We start from the raw sequence: 16,658 nt of genomic DNA, 5'->3' as shown, positions 1-16,658 counted from the left end.
TTTCTTACAATAAACAATTATACACAACAGTAAGAACTTACACTTTTCTCTGTGTAATACACCTGCTGTCCTTCAGTATTTGATGACTGCTTATATAGAGGATAATCCTCCATCATGCCAGATGGGGACTGGTGACCAGTATCAGAAGGATTTAGGTTGATTCTTGTGTTCTGGAGGTCAGCCAACAGAGCATCTAGACAAAAATTACATCTGATTTATTGAACTGAATCAGTCACTGGGTAGGTAGATACTTACAGAGATATTCACATTTTAATTAAAGTATCCCATAAAATCTTATTAACTGACAGGATATATCTGTACCACAAACACAACTAAACATGAACTAAATCAGTCACTGGGTAGGTAGATACTTACAAAGATAGTCACATTTTAATTAAAGTATCCCATAAAATCATATTGTTTAGTTATGTTTGTGGTACAGATATATCCTGTCAGTTAAATATGAAATTGAGTGAGATTATTTTTTTAAGTTATATATTCCATTGTTGTCTGTGATATTGTAACAAAACTTTGAATATCCACAGTGGTGGTTATAATACTAATATATCTTGCCATTTTGTATGATATGTATTAAACAAAACTTTGAATATCCACAGTGGTGGTTATGATACTAATATATCTTGCCATTTTGTGTGATATGTATTAAACAAAACTTTGAATATCCACAGTGGTTATGATACTAATATATCTTGCCATTTCGTGTGATATGTATTAAACAAAACTTTGAATATCCACAGTCGTTATGATACTAATATATCTTGCCATTTTGTATGGTATTGTATATTTAATAAAACTACAAATGTTTACATTATAGTGGTGGTTGAAGTACAGACATGTCTTACATGTATCCATAGATTAACTACATTATATTATTATATGGTTCAATCTAGTACTTGCATCTAACATAATAATCATCAAATATGAGCATTAGGCCTAACTGATAGATGTAAAAATATTATTATTATTAACAGATTTGTTTGATTCTACAGATACGAGCAAAATGTTGATTAAAGTAGTAGTAGTCATTAGATCCGGTATTTTACCAAACGGATATTCTTTGATAGAAGGAATAATAAAATTTTAAATTTTGGTGTTTGTGTTGACGGTACTCCTAAACATTTTTACTACAGAATTTTATGAAAAAACACCAAAATATTTTGTTATAGAAAAAAACAGTAAAAAGGCTGAACTTCTCAGTTTAATACAAAACTCCACGTTTCCATAAAGCAGTCTGCCAGGATGTACCTGTTTGTTGAAAGCTGGCACATTTCAGTCTCTCTCTCCTTTTTTTTTTACGATTTTACTAACTTCGTCAGTTTCGTGGGAATCCTCACGTTTTCGCACACGGTAATAATACTCCACGTGTGTTTGTGTTCCTTCGTGCTTGAACGGGATTTCCGTCCGTTGCTACGCTCGTGTCAGGCCTGTTAGATATTTTTGAAAACCTGTCAGACGCTAGTATGATAGCCAGCTGTATTCTTGGAAGGTAAAATAAGTTTGTTTTTTTAAAACCGAAAACACACAGTTGGTTTGTGTTTACCTAACAGAGAAATGGAGGTGCCTATACATATACATACATATTGTTCTAATGTTGTTCTTTTAACTTATTCAATGAAAATAATTCAACGTCCACTCTATGTAATGATAACAAATTAGTTTACTTCCTCTTTTAAAGTGTCTACAAGCGTTGGCCATGTTTACATCCATGCTAACTGTATAACACTAACGTAAAAATAAACTTGCTTATGCAACTTCATGGCTGATCCATCTAGTAACTGAAAACAAAGTACTGATAAAAATACTTTCTGACTTATTCATTCTACTGACAAGAAACAACTATTATCCTCAACCAGCTCCAAATTCTTCACTGCCCCTGATATTAATAATCCACTCTTTGAGTTTACTAGAATATTTGATGTCAATTTCTTTCAAACTTTCTATGCCTACATTATTAAACTTTTCGATGTTGCCAATGTGAGGCCTTTAGCTAATATCTAAATTACAACATTAAAAATATAGCTTATAACAATATGAACAGTTGAGAGGGAAAAATACTGTATTGGCATGTTAATTATGCATATTCAAATTTACAAAATACAACCATATATATATATATATATATAAGTATGTGTTAGAATGCATAAAAAGACATATATTTTGTTAATCCTTACATATTCAAACTGTATAAAAATTGTAAGAAAAAGTGAGAGGTAAGCATCGTTTTTAAGTGTTATAAGTAAAAAGTCAGAACTTTGGCAAAATTGTACATTACGGCAGATTATATGACGCTAATAATAATAATTAATCACTGTTTTCCCTTTAATATTCCGAAACTTTTAAATGTATAATTTAATTTTTACGTGAATTTCACCACAAGTCATTTGTTTAAAACTACGATTATTACTGGGGAAGATCTTGTAAAAACGACCAGTTTCTATTAATCTGTATAAACACTGTACCTGTGATTGTCAAAGCCCAGTTACATCAGTCTGTTTGTTTGTTTTTGAATTTTGCGCAAAGCTACACGAGGGCTATCTGCGCTAGCCGTCCTTAATTTAGCAGTGTAAGATTAGAGGGAAGGCAGCTAGTCATCACCACCCACCGCCAACTCTTGGGTTACTCTTTTACCAACGAATAGTGGGATTGACCGTAACATTATAACACCCCCACGGCTGAAAGGGCGAGCATGTTTGGTTAGACGGGGATTCGAACCCAGTCTCGCGCCCTAACCACACCTGGCCGGTACATCAGTCTATACGGGCTACAAGCCTCAAGTTTCTGGTCCTATTCACTTCAAATGATCGTTCTTTCTTTGTTTATTTCGGCCCTAGTTAGGTATTTCACCTTCATTTACATTTTCACAAAACTCGTTTTGTTTTCTTCACATTATTGTCGACAGACGTACTTGCTGAAACATTTGTCTGACTATAACTTAAGAAATAATTATTTAGCAAGACAAATATTTTATCTGTTTATAAAACTCCACAAATACCAATAACTTCTATGGTTTGTCTTAAGGGTCGCGGGTTCGAATCCCCGTCATCGAACATGCCCGCCCTTTCAGCTTGGAGGGGAGTTATAAAGTTACGATCAATCCCTTTATTCGTTGATAAAAGAGTACTCCAAGAGTGGGTGGTGCTTTCCCACTAGTCTTACACTGCTAAATTAGGGGCGACTAGCGTAAATAGCCTTCGTGTAGCTTTGCGCGAAATTCAAACCAAACTAATCCAGGATTTAAAGAAAAAGGAACTCGGGGAAGAGGTGTGGAAATTATTCAACCCGCACGTATTCACAACGACATCACTGGCTGTTCTATTTACTTCCTGTAGTGGATATCCAAATTTGGTTACACAAGTGTAGGAACTATTTTTAGAAGACGGTTTAAACTGACCTTGTTAAAAAGCATTCCGGTGCAGCACGATTACCACTGTTTACTTACCCTACCAACGAAGTGTAACTTTTTAATCCGTCACATTATAACGCACCTACGGCTGAAAGGGCGAGCATGTTTGGTGTGACGGGGATTCGAACCCGCAGATTGCGAGTCGAGTGCCCTAACCACCTGGCCATGCCGGGCCGCAGGTTGTGTATTTAAATACTGAAACGACAGTAGCTTTGGTTGTTTCAGAATTCACTGATGAAGGGACTTTACATACGGCCAAAAAATACCTTTAACAGCAAGGAATCCAACTGAGGAAACACTGCATTATAATTACCATAAGTAAGATGTATTTAGTTAGCTATGCTCATTACTGGGTATAGTTCTGAGATATGTAGGTAACTTTCTTTGATCAGAAGTTAATATTAATTTGGTTTCAGAAGTGAAGGGGGGGGGTTTGCTGCTTACTACTTTGTAAGAATACGCTCAAGACTCAATACTGTTGCTTTTGGAGGGCGAAAAGGCAATCCGCCGATAAAAGGGCTGGTGGTTAGGGCGCTCGACTCGCAATTTGAGGGTTCGAATCCTCGTCACATCGAACATGCTCGCCCCTTCAGCCGTGGGGGTGTTATAATGTGACGGTCAATCCCAATATTCCAAGATTTAGCGGTGGGTGCTGTTGACTAGCTGCCTTCCCTCTTGTTTATCACTACTAAACAATTAGGGACTGTTAGTGCAGATAGCCACCGTGTAGCTTTGCGCGAATTTCAAAACAAACTTTGATAATGATAAAAATGTATCAAACCTGACCCTCCCGGATCCCGAAAAGGATCTAGTTACCGATAAAGAGTCCATACCCCATGACGCCATCCTTCACCTACTGTACATATCTATAGTTTGATACATTTTCTTCAATCCCACTATTTGTTGGTAAAAGAGTAGCCCAAGAGTTGGCGGTGGGTGGTGATGACTAGCTGCCGTCCCTCTAGTCTTACACTGCTAAATTAGGGACGGCTAGCGCAGATAGCCCTCGTGTAGCTTTGCGCGAAATTCAAAACAAACAAACAATACACAACCTGCAAACACATCTGGGCTTATGCCTATCTCTACCAAGCCTACTTTAAATTCTGTTGAACCTTCTTTCATTTAATTTAGCAATAGAAATAAAAACAAATCCACATAAGCTACCAACTGAAGGATTAAATATATATTACAATTCATTCACGATGATTTCTTACTTATAACGCTTTTTTATTTTTCATTCATTTTCGTATGCTATCCAAGAGATTCTGATCTCCGTTTCTGAGCACAATTTGATTTTCAACGTTTTGACCAGCTTTCATTATTAAGTATAAAAGTAAACTTAACCTTTCTTAACATATACGCTAATTCTTTTGCAATCTACGGAAGCAAACAAAACATTTTGTTGAATTTAAAAATTCGAAGTGTAGGTGTCGCCACTATCGAGTGCAAGCTTTGTTGTTAGTTGAGATGTAATAATTCCCATCTGTTGGTACTTGTTATGCTAGATGTCTAGCTAAAAGCCTTAATAATTTTAATCTTTCATAAGCTGTTTGTTGCAGCATTTCGCGCAAAGTGCAATGTGCCCATAACCTTCCCCTACCTTTGGAGAGAGTAGAGGAAACCAGCTAGTCAACAACACTCATCGCCGACTCTTGGGTCACTCTCATCTGACCAACAGTTGGATCTAACAGTAACTCTTATAGCGCACTGGCGACTTAATTAAAGTGCACTTAATAAACACGATTATAAATTTGAAATTTTAATGTGACTTATTGCTTTACACCGAAATACTTACAAGCCGGAGGAATGTTCCTCGTGCCTGTCGAGAGATACGGCTTAAAAATTTGAGTAGCCATTGGTCCATCCATCCGAACAAAAGTGCGATCTAACGAAAAATGGAAGTTTCGCGCGAAATAGTTAGTCACTTTCAGCCGTTGTTTGAACACTTCTAAACGAAACGTCACACACATACACACAACTAGAACTGCAACATTGAAGTGTCATCTTCAGCAGTATACTTCTTATGTGGGTGTCATATCTGTGTCACCCACCCTTTAAGTCACGTGACAGCCTCTTCATGACCAGCTGGGACCTCCGAGGGGTCCCTATCTTTGGTGCTAGCATTTAGCAGCATCGAGTGAAAAACAAAAACGGCTAGCGCCACTGTTGTTTACTGATTGTAAACTGGTTCAAACTCTGACGATTCACAGAAATTTGACCTAAAAATCCCTTTTTATTCGCGATAATTAGCAAGATGATGGAGACAACTAGGTTGCGTCTTACATTGTGTAGGCAACTTGTTACTTCCAGAAACCTGCTAGGTCAACTTGTAGGTTGAGCTGAAGAAAACAGGGCCACGGCCTCAAAAATGTTTCTAGTTTTTAAAATTAAAAAAAACAAATAGTAGGTGACAACGTGGTCAACATTGATTTTTTTTTTTTCCTATATGGACTAATACTCAATTACCTAATTTCTAAAGACGTGTAAATCACACTTCGCTATCAGAAACATTCGGGCAAAACTAGTTACAAATGTAAACAATATTCAACTCCCATGTCGAGAGAAAGAAAGGGCGTTTACACGTTGTTATAAAAACAAAAAAAAACTACATGTCGACAGAGAGAATGAATAAGATTTTCACATGTTGTGATAAAAAATATTTAGAAAATGAGAGGAATATCAAATACTGTTTCGAGTTTGTTCTGGTAGTTTTTAGAGCGAAGTCACATTGGGCTATCTCCTGTGTCCACCGCGGGGAATCGAACCCCGGATTTTAGCATTGCAAATCTATAATAGACTTACCGCTATCCCAGCGAAGGACACCGAATTCTATCGTGGACAAATGAAGCTGTATAAATACAAAACTTACGATTTACGTTATTATCGTGATACACGCTTTATTTTAAGCCAAAATGACACGTCTGCTATCTTGTGAACATGAACACGGAAGATAAGATTAAGAATAAAAATAACTTAAAAGCCACCGGCGAAAGCCTAGTGAAGTGATTACACGATTAAAAACTTATTCAACGATCCTCCATTCCCCTCAAACACTTAAAACTGTAAGAAATCACTTCAAAACATATCACAAATGAACAATAGCTTCTTAAGCCTTGCTCACGTGGCTATAAAACACTCGTGTCATTCAATAAATATCACTAAGAGTATTTACTAACGTTTCTCCTTAAGCCTTGATTTTTTTAATTTCGCGCAAAGCTACACGAGGGCTATCTGCGCTAGCCGTACCTAATTTAGCAGTGTAAGACTAGAGGGAAGGCTAGTCATCACCACCCACCGCCAACTCTTGGGCTACTCTTTTGCCAACGAATAGTGGGATTGACCGTCACATTATAACGCCCCCACGGTTGAAAGGGCGAGCATGTTTGGTGGGACGGGGATTCGAACCCGCGACCCTCAGATTGCGAGTCGAGCGCCTTAAGCCTTGAATAACAGACTGATTCATCAGCTTTGAACACATTTTTCTATATTATTTAGGGGGCCAAAGTGATCGTGGTTTAAAGATTTTGTTTGTTAGAAAGTTCTTAATAACTTATGGGTTGCAGAAAAAATTTAAATAAAAATATCGTCAATATTATAATTAATCTCACTAATTAGGTACCTTATGTACTTTACACAGACAGCGCATTACTTCATCCTATTTCTGTTTTCAGTTCTTTACAATGAGTTTTGATAATTAAAGGTTGTCGTGTCACTTGATCAAAAATTAGGGGCAAAATTTCTGGTTCAGACAGAACGACTAGCTATAAAAAAAAAAGTCAATCTTATATAGTGTTATTAACGTCATTAACGATCTCGTGCCTACTTGACAAATCAAATAGAGGATAGTACTCCATGCACGTGCACGAAATTAGGTTTCACTGTTATTACCATGAATCAACAAGTACGTTCTAGATTTTCTAGACCCTAAAAGGGCTTATTTATGTCGTTAAAATTTCAAATACGCGCTTAAGTAGGTTTTTCCCATACTGTACTTTAACAGGAATTTGGCTCGTGGTAGAAGACTAACATTTCTATGCAAGAACGCTTTCTAGTCAGTAAATTCAAAGTGCTTTGAGATGTAACGTGTGTAAATATATATTTTATCACAGGAAGCTTTGTTTCCACATAAAAACCTTGACCTATTGATTACAAAAATGCAACTTTTTAAACACCACAAACTGAAAATAATAATTTTAAACTTTATATTAAAACCAACAATTTTATATATGTTCGTAATGTATTACTACACCCTTGGCAGTGTCAAGGTGTGGCTATTTTGTCCTATCGTGTCTTGAGCAGAGAACTGTGAACAATAGTCGAGTTGAAGGTAAGAATCCGATATGACACTTAAACCTTAAAGTTAATACTAGTGACGTCGTATTTTAATAACTATATTTTTTACATTCTTCAAAATTTAACTTGGCATAGTCTTGTGATGTTTTGCAACATTCGTGGGCCCTGGTGGTGGTATCTGTGTAATACCTCTGTTACCTTGACTACAGATTTTACTACACTCTTAGGCCTTACTGGCGGGCGTCAGTGTTTCGTCAAGTATCCCATCAATACACCCTTTGCTTAGCGGACTGGTTTTATCTTTCTGGAGTCTCAATTGTGCAGTAATTATCTCCATAGTGACATGCAGGTCTGAATTTGTAACTGTCTACCTAATTTATTCACGTTTTTTGTTTTCTTTTTTCGGAGTACATGAAATTGCTGAATTTTGACTGTTTTTATTTCTTCAAGTAATCAAACATTTCAGGTTTCAGTTGTTTGTTTGCTTATTATTGAAAATAACATTTAAATAAACACTTCCAATTCTTGAACTACGCTTTGTTGAAATATTAATTTAGATATCTCACTTCAACTTTATGTTTTCTTAGAAATAATGGGCTATCCCACCTCGGGACAATCAGCCCCGAATGTTTGCATTGTAAGTCAGAAACTTACAGCTGGACCACAAGGAAAAGAAAAATTAAAATAATATACTAATATACTTGGACTTTGCATGCGAGACATTATCTCTCTCTCTCTCTCTCTCTATATATATATATATATACATATATACACACACGGTGTCCGAGACTGTATAATATATCTGTCCGTTAGACCTCACACACGCACCTGGTACCTGTGACCGAAGTATATGCCTGTCTTTTAACAGGCACATATATCAATCAAATATAAGGTACAGCCAAACCTACGTGCTCGGATGAGTACCTGTTGTAATTATGTGTGGTATCAAGTGTGCTATTTCATAATTGAAAAAGAAAACAAAACGGAAATACGTCGTGTTTATTTGAGAACCAAGCACTGTGCTTCTATACAAACTGTAGAGATACGGAAATCAACTTATAATCTGTTAATTTCTGTTTGATGAGTTTTGTAAACGATATGAATGTGAATGTTATCAGACTTGGCGGCAGAAGAGCCACTCTAGCTAGCGTCGTGTTTAACTAGAAAAAAATCCCAACGATCTGTCACACTTGCTGATCGACTAACACAAACAAATAGATAACATCAAAGGCAGGACAAGTCAAAAAACTAACATCTACTAACCCTCAGATGCTCTAGAAGTCGTTGGCCATGAAATGCCACATTCCAACGTTCAGGTCATCCTACTCGACTATTTTTTCGACCTTGATTCCTGTTGGCTGGAAAATTACTAATACAAGCGCGTGCGTCACACTATTATTGTAGCCATAAGTTATTTGAAAACCCGAAGAGTCAATAAATGTAGAAATAAAACGGATTTTTTACACTACATGTTGTTTGTTTCGGATGTTCGCGTCAAGGCTATACAAGGGTTATCCGCGCTAGCTGTCCTTAAGTTTCGAACTGATAGATTAACATCACCTTCTTTCAAAAATTAAAAAAATAGAAATTATTTTAAAGCATGTTATAGTTGAACAAGGTATACCTTTCTGATTATTCAAACAACCACAAACTCACACATATATCTTTACAATTTTCAATGTGTTTTTATGAATTAACGATCATAATGACAAAAATCCACTGCAATTAAGCCTACAAACGTGTTAAACTCCATTGCAGTTTAGCCTACAAACGTAATACATTTGATGGCTGGAGACGGCTTAAATGGGTAATGAAGAAAAACTTTAATATAAGTTTAACATGACATTATATTAAAGTTTTTCTTCATTACTCATTTAAGCCGTCTCCAGCCATCATTAGTCTCAAAGTGGGTTCCTCGTCATCGAATTTGTAATACATTTGAGTTATTAAAACAGCTGGCATTATTTTGAGAATGAACAAAAAAGAAGACTAGAAAGTAGAGTTAAAACACAAAAAAAAATATCTCAGAGTCATCATATTTCAAAATACAGTAGTATATAATAACGATTAGCATAAAAGGAAAAGACGGACTGTCGTTCACAAAGGATAAACGTCACCCAGTGTGGAGAAGAACAGGGTGTGACCCTACTTCACGTTATACATATAGGAAATATTTCCTTGTTGACACAAACAGCTCGTCCTGACACGAAATTAAACAATAAAATTATAATGTTAACAGTGAGCTAATAAACAACAACACGTGTTTCTTATAAAATATGTAAATTTATCAGTCGTATGTATCTCAACTTTAAAGAATCTGAATGATGTCACATGATTGTTTGTTTGTTTAAAGGCAAAGCCACATTGGACTATTTGCTGTTGTTCACTTCGGGGAATTGAACACCGAATTTTAGCGTTGTTAGTCCGTAGACTTACTGCTGTCCCACCGGGAGACAAATGTCAAATGAAATGACAGGTGGTTCGATTAAAAATGCAAGTTCGACATGTACTTTTCACTAGAATTTGACGAAATTGTGAAACGATAAAACAAAAGCACACAATATCAACTTTAAAAACTGATTACTACGGTCGCGCAGAGGGTCTTTGATCGATCAACTACGTGAGTTTTTAAAATATCTATTTTTTTATTATCATTCTTCATCGAGAAAAAATACTAACTATTAGAAACGTATGGTTTTAGATTTAACATTCAATGAAGGTATCAAAATTCCAATTTTACTCTCAACTTTATGTTAGTTACAAAGATAATAATAGCTTGTTTTTTGATTGTTTGGAATTTCGAAGGCTACTGCGCTAGCCCTTCCTAATTTAGCAGTGATAGACTAGAGGAAAGGCAGCTAGTCAACATCACCCACCGCCAACTCTTGGGCCACTATTTTACTAACGAATAGTGTGATTTACAGTCATATTATAACGCCTCCACAGCTGAAAGGGCGAGCATATTCGGTGGATATTGTGAGTCGAGTGCACTAACCACCAGGCCATTCCAAGCCCGCTTGTTTTGTTTTTTTTATAAGTACAGTTATGAAGATTAATATGCGGAAGGAATGTAAGATTAAAATCATGCAATAATTTGTTTTAATAAGTAAACTAGCTAAAAACAAGATTAAATAATAAGTTGATTGTTCATATTCTGTATTAACGATATTTGTCTTAGCGGTGGGTACCGCACAGATGGTCCATTTGTTTAATAACGAACTAATAAAACCTAAAATCACAATTTGATCATTTAGTTTTTAATTTCATTATATTCAGTATACAGATTATATGCCATTGTTTGTAATTTTCAAAAATACGATACTATTACGCGAATGCAGTTATTTTAAGATTCAATGTCATGTTATAAGTGAATTGTAAATATTTAAAATTATTTTTTTAAATGCACTAAAATAGTTGTCAGATATCTACGGTCATCAACAGCGTCGTACTAACTAGGGAGTTTATGTAGGCCTATTAATTTAACTGCGTGGCACTAACTCAAAACAGGATGTCAGAAACATAGAAAGTATTACATCATTACTTGTGTAAGACAAGTCCTAGAATTTTCGCCAAACCTACGCTTTTATTTTGGAACCAATCATATTTTTTCTTAAACTGATTCAATGTGAAACCGGAAACTAAGGAAGTACGCATTTCCCACATAACCAAATATGAACACAAATGGAAAGTCTCGTTAATCTAGAAAAATAATTTGCCCTGGATTTTCAACCAAAAATCTTTCTTAGAAAAACAAATTAAATCGAAAACTGCGTAGAATTACATAATTCCCACTACAAATAGAAATTAAAGGTGTTGTTAACTTGACAGTAAATAATTGCACTACTGGTCGTATTACATTTGTGTTCTCGAATTACAAGATCAACAATGTCTATGTAGATGAATAGCTGAAAAACAAAATACTATATCGATTTTGTTACAGAAACATCATAAGTCGAAGTTTGGTGATCATTAGTTCTCCATTGGCTATCTTTGCGCTTAACAACAAACAAATAGGATACTTTTTATATATTTTCTGTTATTTCAGAAAAAAAAGGTTTTTCTGAACTCTGATAACATACCAATGGGAAAGACATGTATACTGTAAGTGTGTGTGGATGCTGGTGTGTTGTATGAAAGCTGTCTGACTTAATTTATCAGACATCTTAAGTGTTTCCCTTTTTTTTCTCCTGTTTTTAGGGTTGTATTTTTGTCTGTTTTTTTGACAAGAGATTGTGGAGAAGGAACATAATTAACTATATAAGATTATATAAAGATAAAAAGGCTTAAGCAGCAATGGAAGATTTGGGTAAGTTAAAATATTCCTTTCGTTGATTTTCTTGTTACATTTATGATTATTTTCCAGTGGTAAAAACATTTGATTGAAACTATATTTAAATTTATAGTTTAGAATTATTTTATACAAACTACTTGCAAACTGCACTGACGTTAATAATTTTTACCATCATTTGTCGCTTGCTGTAATAGTAGTAAGTCCTAGCCTGAATTACTGATGATCAAAAACATATATGTACTACTTACTACTAATGAATATCATCCTCATATTATTTATTAGGAAAGCACTCCTTTTTTGTGTGTAAAAGTTGTGAAATGTCACTTCTCTTATCGCGAGAACTATCTGTGCTGTACCCACCGTGGGTATCAAAACCCAATTTTTAGCATTATAAGCCTTTAGACTTTAGTTAAAGCACTGCTTATGTGTCTTGCATTCAAATCTTCGTGAATGGAAGACAACAGATGAGTGCTTGATTATTTTTGTTTAATGCAAAGCTACAAGTGGGCTAATGAACCCTGAATTTAAGTGTTCCAAGCTTACCACTGAGCCACCAGGGGACCAAGTAGATGGATGGAAAAAATTATGTACTGTATATCCTTGGTAGTATACCGATAGAAACTTTAAATACTGGAAACAAGATTGAAAGAATGTTCCTGTGTATCTATTGAAGGAGTGGAGATCAAAAACTGGTGATTCTATAGATTAATATCGTGCTACACCAAGTTACTGTTTGATGACTTGAGTGCTGTTACCGAATGCTATTATGTATGAACTTCCCACAAGTGCACTCAGATTCCACACGATGGTTTAAGTGCTTTAAGTCAATGACAGCATTATTTGTCATTCACACCCTCTTTTAATAAATATGGTTTCGTGGCACACACCCCAGTTTTTTATAAATAAATGAAAGAACGTTTTAAATGACAAGATGTAATACATGGATATGCTGTATCTGTTGTAGAAATTACATATTATTTTAATGAATAAAAAATATATTAAGACAATTTTGCATCATTGTACTATTGACTCTACTCTAATTGCCAGCATCCACCCCAAGAGATCATCCCTTTGGGAAACACCGATATACAGCACCATGAGCCCACGTTCCGACTAGAACTCTTCAAGTGATTGTCATTGTGCATAAAGTTATAATATGGTGACGAGAGCCATACAAATGAATGTTATGTTGTACCAGGATCCTAAATATTATGTACTACAAAAACAAACTTAAACAAGGTTACATTTGTTTTAGCTGGATCACAGAAAACTTTAATTACATACTCAAAAGCTTTTAGTACCTGTCACAAGTGATGTCTACACTAAGGCTGTTTAATAAGATGATAAATATCAGCCTTAGAAACCTCCATCTCCATGCTTACAACACTAAAAATAGAGTTTTGATACCTATGGTGGAGAGAGCACAGATAACCCATTTTGCAGCTGTGGACTTAACAACAATAAACTTAGTAACCTTTACTTGTGCTTGTTAAATAGATTCACAAGGTTACTTTATTTCTGATGGTGTTCGATATTAATTTTAAATGGGAACAAGAGTGGCATCAACAGGTTTAATAGCTTGCCGCCACCTTGTTCATTGTTATACCCTTAATAACATACACTTCTAGTAATTCATCCAACTTTTTATGTCTTTTTTTTCTCCTTTTTTATTTGTATGAAATTATTAATTATAATGAGTAATTAAACATCATTAATGTTCATTTAAGTATTTATCTCTTTTGATTCATGTTTTACAATTCTTAATTTAACATTTAATTCAATTTAATTATTAGATTACAAATACAACTGTGTGTATATATATATTAATATTTAAGAAGATTATTGAAATACATATATATATAATTAATTAAAAATAAAACTCGCACAAAATTGTGGGAAACTTCTTGCCTCAGTTTTTTTGACAACCTTTGAAGTGGTTACTCTCTAATTCATTTTATTTGTGGAATCATACAAGGTAAAGCTATTATAGATAGAAAAGAATTTGTAGTTTTGTTTTATTTGTATCAATATAATAATTTTTTTATTTTATGTCTTGAATACACATGTGAAAAAAGCTGATATTTACGAGTTAATTTTCTATTATACCGACACAACATAAATGCAGATTTTTGTATGCTGCTACACTTCATTTTATAAGGAGTTAAAAAATAGCCATGAAATTACTGAAGTTCACACATTAATGTTGTTCTAAAAGTAATTATCTCATGGACAACAGAGTCAACATGTTAACTAGAAAATAACAATGTTTTCTACAAGATAGACTACTAAAGAATACAAAAGAAGTAAAATATAGATAAGCTCCACCCCTACAAAAAAAAATCTCATCCAGCTAAAATAATATTTGATTATACAATGTAGGTGGCAGATTTTTGAGCAGATGAGGACAAATTTTAGTTTGAAAAAAGTTTACAGTTCTTTGGTAAAAAGTTTTTGGACCGAGATACAAATACTAATTTTTGCAAGTCAATATTTAATGCATTCATCATATTTACAATAACAAAAGAACTCTTAAACTTGGTATTTGGTCATAAAGATAATTAGGTTTAGTGTAGTGACATTATATTCTTTCAATGTTTTAAAGTAAATAATATACTTTTTTTTAATTATAAAAACTGAAAACACTTCTAACTGTTCTATTTCAAAATGCATTTAATGTAGTACAAAACAATATAAGGATATGCAAATACAAAATAAATCACTGGAAGACTTAATAACAACATAATAAGTAATTTTATTATGACCCATAGCTGAACAAATCTGTTTTTTACTTGAATCTATTGTACAACAGATAAGCCAATAACAAAGTCATAGTGACAATTCACTTATCTTACAGGATGGAATACTTTAAAATTTAAATGAAAAGCTACACAACACAGTAAGTTGAATGTTTAAAAATAATATACAAGTAAATAACATAATGCAAAACATTTTATACACTAATCATCATTTGCAAATTGAAAAACTGTAAATTATAAAGGCTTCATTTCCACAATAACTAATACTGACGGAATACGCAATTTCACCATTTTTAATTTTACTGTGGAATTTTATATAACTCACATTTAACTCAAACGTAATGAAAATTGTAGACCATTCTGATAAAAAAAATAGAAGCAATTTTATCACTTTATTAACTTACTCTAGTTACTGATTTAGTAAGACGTTTTAAAAATTTAAAACTAATTTATACCTACCTCACACGTCACAGTGGAGTTTGACTCTTCTGTCAAAATGAGCTAGATCCAAGATAAAGCCCTTCAAATCATTGTGTAAAATAATAATAATCATAAAGCTAGTACTAATTAGCTTCTTTTATAAAAAAAAAGAGGAAAAATTAGCCTAGTACTTCTACTAAACTATCTACCAGTACGACTATGTAGTATGCATGAGTCCCAGTTAGAACTATTTTTACTTTTGAGTATTTAGTAATTGTGATGTCGTCGCAAGCAGTTTTTTGTATATATCGATGATGTATTACTAATATTAGAGCACTTCAGTCATCCAATAGGATATTTTGTTGTTAGCTAGTATGTAATTTCGACATAAACAAAATACATATATATATTATATGTACATGATAACTCATATCCTTTCGTGATTCATCTCTAGATATCCACAGGTCACATATACCCTATTATAACACACCAATGTTAGTATATTTTAGTACTAAGATTCTAGTGGTGACATCTGGCATTCGCCAACAATTATTTATCAGCCAGTATTATGTTCAAAAAATTGTAGAATAAATTGACAGCCCTTGCAAGGGAATTTTTAAAATATCATTAATAAATAACTAAACGTAACCTTAGATGGAATAATTAAAGTGTAATCTTTGGTAGTTTTATTACTTTTAATACATTGTATGCTTTGATATGACAAAAAAAATTCCAGCAGAATTTCACACAAAATAATTTTAAAGCAAACTTCATCTTTATAGCCCCCCCAGTGGCTAAGCGGTAAGCCTATGGGCTTATGACAATAAAAATTGGGTTTTGATACCTCCAGTGAGCAGAGCACAGATAAACCATTGTGTAGATTTGCGACTGACAACAAACAAACTTTATAACAAATATTCAAATAATAAATAAAAGCAGTGAAAAGTAGTTAACTTTATTAAGGCAGTTTGTAAAAAATCTGAAGATTTGTTATGAATTAATTAGCGTTTGTTTAGGTTGTGGTTCATTATATGTTGTTATTAAGCACAAAGCTACACTATGGACTGACTGTGCCCTGCCCACAGCAGTTATCGAAACCAAATCGTTAACGTTACAAGTATCATAAAAAATTTAAATTTTTATAAAGACAAGTAGGGATCGATATACATATACGTAATATAGAAAGTTTTAATGCTACAAAAAAGTATTGAAACAAGAAACTCGAAACTACAAAAACTGAGTTACTTAAAATAAAAATTATCCATACTTTGACTCAGACTAACATAATTACAGTGATTTGTCAAAGTAGGGATATATATATATATATATATTGTTGCGTCATCGAGGTCACGTGACTGGTGTGGCGCCACCTATTTTCTAGAACTATCCTGTACCTTGGCGAATGCTCCAGTATATATTAGATATAGGGTAGCCTGGTATATGGAAGAGGGTGACAACGTGACGGGACAATAAT

Source organism: Limulus polyphemus, unplaced genomic scaffold (assembly GCF_000517525.1).
Source record: "Limulus polyphemus unplaced genomic scaffold, Limulus_polyphemus-2.1.2 Scaffold4041, whole genome shotgun sequence".
Lineage (NCBI taxonomy): Eukaryota > Metazoa > Arthropoda > Merostomata > Xiphosura > Limulidae > Limulus > Limulus polyphemus.
This window is presented reverse-complemented; position numbering follows the sequence as displayed.